The sequence below is a fragment of the Bidens hawaiensis genome, unplaced genomic scaffold (genome assembly GCF_021521415.1).
Source record: "Bidens hawaiensis isolate Kalapana, Puna unplaced genomic scaffold, B.hawaiensis_p1.1 tig00000055_1, whole genome shotgun sequence".
Lineage (NCBI taxonomy): Eukaryota > Viridiplantae > Streptophyta > Magnoliopsida > Asterales > Asteraceae > Bidens > Bidens hawaiensis.
In genome coordinates, this window is record NW_027491016.1 from 1251357 (window position 1) to 1262716 (window position 11360).

General features: G+C 34.4%; 1 long non-coding RNA gene across 1 annotated transcript; it reads right to left on the minus strand.

The window, feature by feature from the left end:
* Nucleotides 1-7547: 7547 nt before the first annotated feature.
* Nucleotides 7548-8129, minus strand: LOC143631075 (uncharacterized). The gene is made up of 4 exons (XR_013153294.1): nucleotides 8002-8129; nucleotides 7874-7916; nucleotides 7727-7788; nucleotides 7548-7639 (listed from the first exon to the last, which is right to left on the minus strand). It is a non-coding gene; the product is annotated as an uncharacterized LOC143631075 (long non-coding RNA).
* Between the last annotated feature and the right edge of the window lie 3231 nt (nucleotides 8130-11360).

Here is an 11360-nt window from a genome sequence, read left to right on the forward strand (position 1 = left end):
AGGTGATTAGTATACATGACCAAGACTCTCTTAGTTTTATGGTAGTCTAAATAAAATCATATACATAGTCTTGGACTCTTGTCTATGTAATCTAAAAGACCTTTTACTTTTTTGTTATTTTGATAATAAAAACTAAATATCTTACCCACTGCTAATAATGAACACTCATTATTATTATGAGTAAAATAAAAATGCATATCCATCCAATTAAGATGCATAAATAATTTTTAGAATGGTTTTTAACCCTTGTCTATTTTTAACAACCAACAAATTCCGGCCACCCGGATATATGGTAAAAGGCCACCTACTGTGACATTCGTCAATTCCGGGTCTTGTTTGTATTCGTTTTTGTATTTGTTTATTATGTAAACCGACCCGATTTGTAAACCGAAGCTTATGTTATAATCAAAATGATGGATTTATGTTACAATATTGTTTCACACTTGTTTGTTGGGTCTTGAAAACATCATACCTTTATTTTTATTTTTATTTATTTATTTATTTTATTATTATTTTTTTGTTGTTTTGTGTTTTCGTCTTGATCCATTTTGCATGAAAACTCTTGTGTCTCACACCCATATTTGACCACCAACATTACCCTATATATACACCACCTTTCCTCTTCATTTTCCCTTGCTACAACTCCAAAAAAAAACTCTCTCAAACATCAAAGATTCAAGGTTATCTTCTTAAGTGTTCTTGAAGGATTTTGGTCTTTCATCTTAATTAGTTTATGTAGCCTTATTAATACTTGTTTATGGTTGTGCAACATATATATAATATACACCCCTTGTTTACCTTTGGTAGTTACTTCTCCGATTCCGGTCGGTGAGGTTTCGGACCCCATAAGGCAAGGCTTCATGGAGGACTTCGTGTCCTTGATATATATACATCTATATAACTTGTTCGTACATATTAATCTTGCCTATTTTAGTTTGTTGGTCATGGTTACAAGTTCCATGGTTATGGGTTTTTAAGAGTCTATGCTTCGGTTTAACCGTAAATAGCTCTAAACCGTAAACCGAACTTTGTTACTAGTTTTGTTTGTTTAAACATACTTAGTGTTAGATCTAAGTTTCTAAAATCATTTTTACAAATTCTATGGTTATGGGTTTGTAGAATCTTACCTCGGTCTTAACCCGAAACACGATCCGAACCGAAAACCGAACTTTTATTTAAAGACTTTATTGTTAACTTTTGGTATTTTTTTATTTGTACATTATTATACAAGTTATTTAGTGTTTGGACATGTGGAAACCATCTATGAACTTGTTGTAAGATGGAAACCGAACCAAACTGATTCTTGCTCGCTTAAGACACACAAGTGTGTTTTTTTAGCCATCAAGACTTGTATATTTCTTTAAAAATAGTTACAAATTGATTTTTAAATATTTTCTTAAGTACTTGGAAATGTTGGATCAAACTTGATCTCATAACAAAGTTTGGACTGACAAAACCGAACACTCGCTTAACGTGCGTTGTTAGTTCTAAAACAATGAAACTACATACTTGGTTAAGTCTTATTAAATTTTATTGAGTTATCTCATAACATTCAATATTTTTGAAAGTTGACTTTGGGTTTGACCAATTATCAAGACCCGAACCGACAACCCGAACACTCGATAAAAAAAACCCGTTTTAGTATCTTTATTCCAAAGGGATTTGCATTCTTGCATTTTACCCACCTTATTACTTCACATAGGTTGAGTAAATATTAAGGTTAGATACTTTAACCGGTTTCGAGCAAACTTACATTTTTAAAGGGTTATTATCATAAATTTTTAAATAGTCACATTTTAAACCTTGAACTTTAATTATTTACATTTATCAACATTTATTTTGTTTAAAGACCTTCAAGACAACCTTTCTAAATTCAAGACTTTTTTTCTTTTTAGGCATTGTGCGTTAAACTCATCGTTCCGACAAATCTCCGAATTATCATATTTCAAGTTTACTACTTGAAGGTGAATACTTCATACCCCATTTTCCATCTTTTATTTTGGGGATGACATTTCATACTTATTCAACAAAATGCTTTATATTTGAATCTTAAACCACAAACGTAGTTGTATACTTTACCTAAATAATTGCTCGATTTGGTGTTCTATGCTTATATGCCTATGTGTTTATCGCTTTTGGTTGGTGGAACTATAAAATCCTAGACTATTTGGCATCCCCTTATAGCAAGGTGTCGTTAACGCAATGCAATTAACGATAACTATAAAATCCTAGACTATTTGGCATCCCCTTATAGCTAGGTGTCGCTAATGTGTTTAGCGATATCTATTTATCCAAATTACCACTTTTATTTATCGTTTCGTATGCAAGTTTTGTGGCTATCTTTATTATATACTAATATGATTAAACTTATGAATTGCTCACCGACCTTTGTGTTGACAAACTTTATTTTATGAAATGTTGCAGGTTTGCATCTTGGTTGATTTATGATTGTGAAGAAAACGATATCAAAGACCTTAGGATATTAGTAAAAATGAACAATATCAATTTGCCATATTTTGTGATATTTTGTTTATGGTTATTTTATGGATAATTGTTATGTGACATTTTCGATGTTTTGAAATGAAATGAGTTTATTAAATACTGTCACTTTAATTAGTGTCATGTGCTTATGGACAATCGTTACACCTCGGCATGTTCCGCCGCCTTTGGTCGGGGTGTGACACCTACAGCCACGATCACACAGATAATGAGATAATGTTGGTGACCTGGCCCATCACCAATTTCAAGGGAACTTACCGTCCGAAGACCCATTAAAGTAAAACCTTCTGGCTCACGCACAATATATTTTCACAAACAAGACTTGAACCAGTAATCCCCTTTATCTACTTTTATTAACCACACATATATACATCTTATAATCTTATAGAAATTAAACACTTCACCTTTATGGTAGAGAGGAAACGCCTTACAATAATGTCATTTGAAGACAACACGTAAATATATTATTTTTCTTTAATGGCTAATTGGATCACTAACGGGCTACTGACCCATCGCTCATCTTCATTCTCCATCCGAAGGCCCATTAAAGTAAAATCTTCTGGCTCACGCACAATATATTTTCACAAACAAGACTTGAACCAGTAATCCTCTTTATCTACTTTTATTAGCCACACATATATACAACTTATAATCTCATAGAAATTAAACACTTCACCTTTAAGGTAGAGAGGAAACGCCTTACAATAATGTCATTTGAACACAACACGTAAATATATTATTTTTCTTTAATGGCTAATTGGATCACTAACGGGCTACTGACCCATCGCTCATCTTCATTCTCCTGAGTAGCGAGACCAACCTCAGGAGAAAACTCATCATACACGAAAAGACTTTCTAGCATAACCTGAAACCTTATATTTTTTTCTTGTTATAGGTAATTTAAATGTTTGAGTGTCTCATCTCAATCAATTAGCATAGGATACAAATTGGTTGTGGCTCATTGGTAGAGCACTCACTTTACTAGTGAGAGGTAGGGAGATCAAACCTCACTATCACCAATTTATATGGGAGATATGAGGGATGACCCTGGCTTGCCAGAGTTCGAGTCCGGATCTCACCCGGTTTTACCGGCCCTCGCTGTCGTGCCGTTTAGCGGGCGTGAGGGTCGGGTTTTATCTGGGGAATCCCTCAATAGGTGGACCGCTAGGGGCTCCATCCGTCCGGACTCATGGCCGGCTCGGGCTACCTTTAGCCATTGGGGGCTACGTACGAAATACCCGACGTTACTTAGTTGGTCGTTCCAAAACAAATCAGCATAGGATGAATGACACATAACATAACTATATTCAATTATTCGTATGTAATATCTAAAATAAGTGATCATAAATAGTGTTTATAACATGTTGGAAGCCGTGAAAATACATTGATATTGAGAAAGAATTTATGAGACATTTATGTCGTCGAGTGGTTAAATTAAATGTAACACAGGCGATGCATGAGTTGAGAAGTAACTATTTGTCTATTTGTACACCAACACCTGGTTGGTTCTCCAAATGCCACGTGTGCTGTTGCCATTTGTTGAATAAGCCTCCGCATCCATTTTGTGACAACTATAACTATTTGAAGTTTCATATTTATATGTTTTTATATATTGTCTCATCACAATAAATCGAATTCACATTTAACTATTACCAGAAGATATTTCATGAGGTAGTGTTACTGTTTATTAAGCTTCTTGTCACGGGGTCTCACAAGTTATCCGTTGCACCTTTTAGTTAATGAGACGAGATGCTCCGCCTCGCTTGTATTCTACGCAGTCAATAGCGGTGGGATAGCGGTTAGCGGACCCTTACAAAATAACGGTCCAGAATAGCGGAATCGCTATTAACGGCGCTATTAGCCGCTATTTGACCGATTTTTTATTCCTAGATAGCAGCAGTAGCACTGATTTTCAAGGTTGATATATTTAAGCTAAATTAAGAAAACACCAAAATAGCTCAAAGTTCAAATTTGATCTTTCATTTGTTTATAACTAGTTTTTTTTATCCAACCCTAGAAAAATCATGTTTTCGTATTTTTGTCTACCAACGATTCCTTGGTTGATGTGGACTCAGAGGAAGATTTCATTACTTATGATTGAATCATGTTTCAGATATTGATATTTTTGTGTTTTTTTACTTTTGATATTACTATATATATATATATAGGCTAAGTATAAAATGAAAACCCCCTTAAGTTGTGAAAACTTTAGAAACTCATTCTCAACCACATGTTTTTAATTAATATTTAAATCTTGTGGTCCACAATTAAAATGAATAAAAAATGTAAATATAAATATAACTTTTTCTCTTTTCTGAAAACATATATAAAACTTAGTAAAAAAATGTTAAAAAAAATAGCAAAACATTTTTTTTTTGATGTTTCGATGGTTTGTATTAAATGTTACAACATATATTACATGTAACAAAAAAAACGATGTTACATAGGGTTTTCACAACTCAAATGGGTTTTTATTTTAACCTTACCCTATATAGGTATGATATATATATATATATATATATATATATATATGTTTTGCTATTTTTAACATTTTTTACTAATTTTTATATATGTTTTCAGAAGAGAGAAAAAGTTATATTTATATTTATATTTATATTTTTTATTCACTTTAATTGTGGACCACAAGATTTAAACATTAATTAAAAACATGTGGTTAAGAATGAGTTTCTAGAGTTTTCACAACTCAAGTGGGTTTTTATTTCATACTTAGCCTACCTATATATATATATATATATATATATATATATATATAGGGTTAGGTTAAAATAAAAACCCTAAGCCAGATGAGCATGCACACTAGAGGTGCACATCCAAACCGGTCACTAACCGGTTTCTTACCGATTCTCTAACCGGTTAGTAACCGTTCCCTCTCTAACCGGTTCCTACTTGGAAAAAACCGGTTAGCAATCGGTTTTCATTTTGGTTCCCAGAACAGAACCGGTTACGAAACCAGTTAACCGAAACTGTTTTGGGTTTTTTAAATTATTTTTTTTCAAAACCGAGTTTTTTCCCAGTTAATTACCGGTTAACCGGTTCGACTATAGCCGATAGTCGAAACTAGTTATACCAGTTAGGGTTTGTGTGCTTGAAAACCGGTTACTAACCGACCCGATTAACCGGTTAATTGACCGTTGACCCATAACTGGTTATTAGATTAACTTGTTTTTAATAACCAGTTTGTGCATGCCTAATGCACACTTAATATGCAGCCCCACGAACCAAATGAAAATTAGGGCAATCTTGAAGACCTTTGACCATTTGCACAGCATCCAACAACAAATACGACACCCAACGGTCGAATTTCAGGCGCTAGCTGGCTCACACGTGAATGCTAACGCACCCCTTTATCGGATGTCATTGTGGTGTTCGCGAATGATGTGGCCACAGCACTGGGTTAGCGCCCACGTTCGCTAGACCACGACAGTCAGTCTAATGAAAGTCACTTTCACTGGTAAGAAACATAGGAGTCCTTTCTTTGTTATTTGTTTTTTAAACCGGCTGTACCTTTTCCAAACAAGACTGCCAGGCCGTTTTAAGTGGTCCTAGTAACAAAACCTAATCATTTTGGACTTTTATAAACTACCAGGTCGTTTAAGTGGTCAAATGTGTACGACTGTACGACATAAGGAGGATAAACAAATATTTAAACATTAAACTTCTTTTTTCCTCACACTAATCCTACTTCTTTTGGTTAATGTTATTTATAGGTTTAAGTCGGGTGGAACATTACTATCGTAGGAGGATTAGTGTAGGTTTAAAGTGTAATTAGACAGGGCTAAAATAGATGTAATTGGGCGTATGGATTGTTTCGACGCTGGGCCAAGACTAGCTCTCGCTAGATCCAGTGGTTGTATGTATTGTTAATTAATAATATTTCTTCGCTTGTCTTTCCAAAAAATAAAATGTCAAACCCGGTGGCAAGAACCAACCCGATTTAAAAACATATTCCTGGGGGTGTGGAAAGACATTGGGAGTGTGGGAAAGGAGTCGACTCAACACGGAAACAATATACATAACAGTGTTATAGCAGAGAGACGGGGTTGGAGGTTATTGATATGCAGGTTGCTTTGATCTAGCAAAAAAACAAAAATGCCAACATAAGCGAGTACTGCAAAGTTGGGACGGTGATACAATGCTCTTGTGAGTGGAAAAGGGACCCAAAAACGGAACAAGGGTGACATGCATTGGGAGACTTACGACCTAAATTGGCCAGCATACTGTTACAGATGAGAGTTCAAGCGGCTATGGAGAATGGGTAAATGAAGTCTTGTAAAAATATTGTGAAATTTTCCCTTAAATAATTGTGCGCGACCCGAAGTAAACTATCTCATTTGACAGGCTGAACCGGATAAAATAGCTTCAAAGGAGGCAGTGGCCGTTAGCACTAAATACTAAAAGATTGGTTTCGTTAACACTTTGATTGAGTTTACAAAGACAACAATCACCATTAGTTTGACCTAAAAACCGTTTAATCAGAACACAAAACACCTTTATAGTACGCTTAGTTAAAGAAAAACTTATACATGCAATCAAGAGATTATTGTTGTACATCAAAAAAGACATCAAAACAATAAGAGTACACATAAACATAACCAAGGTTGTCAATTAACAGTCCTTGTTTGCTACAGTTCATACTAAACACCTACCTACAAATCAAATAGAACTAACAGCCTGACAAAATTAATGGCAATCTCCTCCCCCCAGTGTCTCAACCAAATAACCAACCCGTTGCATTCTACCATTATAATCAAACATTCAAGTTTTAACCAGAGATATAGTAAACTGATTAAAATTTAATCTAACATCATATGGCCATGATTCTTGGTGCATGAAATACAGCCCGGATATGCAACAAACATTATCTGAACATGCATCAAAACATTTAATAGCAAAACAATAACTCAAAATACCTGGATTCACCAAAAATCATGAACATGATGATGCTAGGCTCGATAGTGAGATCTCATATTCTCCGAATAAAAGACGTTGATTATTTCCTAATGACTACTTTTTATATCCGTTTTAGTTTTAGAAGACACGGGGATATCGCTATTAATTATGTCTGGCATGCTAGCTTTACTAATTCTCACTACACCTAATACATGAAGAAGCACCATAACTGCAAAATCAACAAACACACGTGTCAGCCATCAAATGCGAAATCAGTCAAAACTATGACAAAAAAAAAATCAAACACGGGTCTTACTGAAAAAAGACAGAGTACAGGCCTCAAGCCTCTCCCCCTGCCTTGCCAGCAATGGCTGCCTTCTGTTTAAAAGGATACAAAATCTAGCTGATGAAAAAGCACATATATATTTATATTTTACAAATTCACATGTTTAAAAAGACGTACCGGTTCAATTTTTCCATTTCCAGTTACGGGTGTTGCTGAAAATCTGTAGGATAAATGGATAATACTTCAGATTACTGTTCAAGACTTATAACATAGATAGAAATTGATATTGCTGATAAACTAATTACCTAAGTGCCCTTGCTTTCTTTTTCTCTTCTTCTATAGGATCAGAACTCGAAGATAATCCAAATCTAGAAAGTCTAGCCTTCTTTTTCTCTTCTTCTTCACTAGGCGTTGATTTTGTGATACCAAATCTGAGTAACAGAGCAATATAATCATCTGTTAACAAACGAGACAGTAATAATTATAGTTTAAGAAAAATTATACAGAATGGTTTAAAAGCATGAAGTTAATAACCTCTCTGCTCTAGCCCTCCGCTTTAACTCCTCGCCATTTTTTGTGGCATCCGACCCTTGTGTCCCAGATGTTGTACCAGCCGTACCAAACCTATAATACAAATAGGCGCAATCACAAGAGAGTTAAAACTTAAAACATGTGGTTAAGTTAAAGATCAAATAGAAGGATTATGACGATACAAAATCACATTATACATTCAAACTTTACAAATAAATCACATGTGTTTTAGTCATGAAAAGCAAGTGTGCATAATCATCATAAGTCCAAAGGCACATTAAAGAGAAAAATAGTCAACAACCGGTGCTGAAAGATCTTCAAAAGTATAACATTTCAAGTATCCTGGCCCTTTTAAAAAGTAAATATCACAAGAGATACATGTGTTTCAGTCAAAAAGCAAAAATTGTTAAAAGCACTTTACTGAGAACAATAAGTCAATAACTGGTGCATAACGATCTTCAAAACTAAAACTTTTATCTAGTCCCTTTAGAAAAGTAAAGAATAAAAGATATATAACTTGCTGATCAACCGCACCTACAGAACTATTCAATGAAGCATAAGCAAAATAGATGTGCCAGCACACTGCACCTACAGAAATATATATCACAATAAACAATGACTTTGTAATCAACTCTTAAAGGTAAATCCAGTGAGACAAATTAATACCTCTTAATATAAAGTACAAAACCACAATACCATATAAAACTTTTGACTCATCAAATGCTCTGTTGTGAGTCAGTGAAAATGGAGAAAACAGAATTAGACAGTCAATTTGGATGATTCAACACCAGGAGAAGCCATTCTTAACCTAGGGATGCATATAAACTGAGTCAATCCAGCTCGACGCGTTTTGAATTACAAGAGCTGAAGCTCAGCTCTTTTCAAGTTCGACCTGGGCTTGTTGAGTATATTTAATAATTTATATACATTTTCAATTATTTTTATACATTTTGAACAAACCCTCAAAACAATCTTAAACGAGCCAAAGCTCGGTTATGCAATGCGAAATTAATATATAGAAGTCCAACTTAAAATCACACAAAACTCAACGAGCCTAAAGGAACTTCCCATACAAGACTTGAGAGCTCGGGATCGATAACTAAACGAGCTTTATTTGAGGCTCAGCCACTCAGGCTTGGCTCGTTTTCGTTTGCAGCCCTAGGTTAACCAGCACTCTCAGCAAAAATAGCAGAATCAGTATCCACTAACCTATGTATTCTGGTCATATTGCAAAAAACTTAAACCCTAGCCCTAATCCTTCAAACTGACATCATTTGAAACAATAATCATAAAATCACATCCACATATACAAAACCAGAAACCCTAGCTTCACATATTTTACCTTTCGGCTCGAGAATTGCGTTTCTCTTGCTCGGAAAACTGAACCGGCAAGCCGAACCGCTCGGCTCGGCGAACCTTCTTCTGAGTATCTGACTCACCTTCGTTGTTTTTATTATTATTATTATTATTATTATTATTATTATTATTATTATTATTATTATTATTATCGGTCACCGTATCTTTAGTAGTGGTTGTGACGGGGAACTGTGTTGTCTAGTGGCTTCTCTGGATGGTCGTCGCCATTGAGTTGAATGAAGAGGGTTTGATGGGGGTGTTTGGGATTATAAATTTCGAATACTTGGTTTTGAAATGTTTTTCGCACAAATACAGATATTCAAAATTGTCGTAAAAATGCGTCAGCAACTACCACCCGGAAAAAGCTTGTAAAACAAAAGAAATAGAAATAAAGAACGTAAAAATAAAACCGAACGAAAGTTGACGTAAAAACGTAGAACCATGCAATCCGTTTGGCCTGTCAATGCGCAAAAATGAGACCAAAACGTAAAACACAACGCGGCCATTAGACAGGAAAATAGAGGTAAAAACATTGGACCACAACGCAGCGTGTTAACTCGAAAAATTTAGATTGAATTGTAAACCAAAAATTTGTAAAAAATGAAAAGTAATCAAAGTTGAAAGTGAAAAAAAGTATTGGGATTTAGTGTAAAAGATGAAAACTATTTGGTTAAAAGTATCAAAAAAAAAAAAGATGAAAAAACAAAGTAAGATGCAACCTACAAAGCATAATGTACAAACAATAATGCATATGTAAGTTGCAAATTGTAATATATACAGGGTAAGATTAAAATGAAAACCCACTTGAGTTGTGAAAACCCGTGAAAACCTTATGTAATATCGTTTTATTTTATTTTTTACATGTAATATATGTTGTAACATTTAATACAAAACATCGAAACATAAAAAAAAATGTTTTGCTATTTTTTAACATTTTTTTAATAATTTTTATATATGTTTTCAGGAGAGAAAAAAAGTTATATTTATATTTACATTTTTTATTCACTTTAATTGTAGACAACAAGATTTAAACATTAATTAAAAACATGTGGTTGAGAATGAGTTTCTAGAGTTTTCACAACTCAAATGGGTTTTCATTTTATACTTAACCTCTATATATATATATATATATATAATGGATACTGGTGTTGAAAATCTTTTATGTTTATTCAATTTCTTGCAATTTCCTACTTACGTTTGGTTTTGCATACAATATTTTTAGTAGAATCTCACCTTAGTCATTTCATCTGGTTAATCGACTATTCAAGTTTCAACAACGTCTCGCTTCTTAAAAGTCATATATTTGTGACTTCTCACAATTAGTTGTACTAAATTTGAATAAAGCAATAATCGACTAACTCAAGATCTACAATAAAGCATAGCCCAAAGCTTCACTCATAAAGTTTTACCTCTTGTAGTTAGTAGCCCGCATATACGAACTGTCTGATCGTCGTAAGCTCAAGTGCGAGCTGTTGTTGCTTGGACCCCGCCCCCCCCCCCCCCCCCCCCCAAAAAAAAAAACCAACTCTAATCACAACTCATTGATATGCCATCAATACAGCTTGACAATGACACTAATAGCTACACGTTACCATCATCCAACCACCTCTCGGCTTCTCTATTGCTCTCGAGGCCACTACTATCTCTTTCTAGAGTGATTACTGCCAAACACAAACGAGAGCGGAGGGAAGGGCATATTGAGTTAAACGAGGAGACAGGGGTGTTAGGTCGATCAGGCTCTCAAGCTTATCTCAAATGTATGAACTGAGATTACACA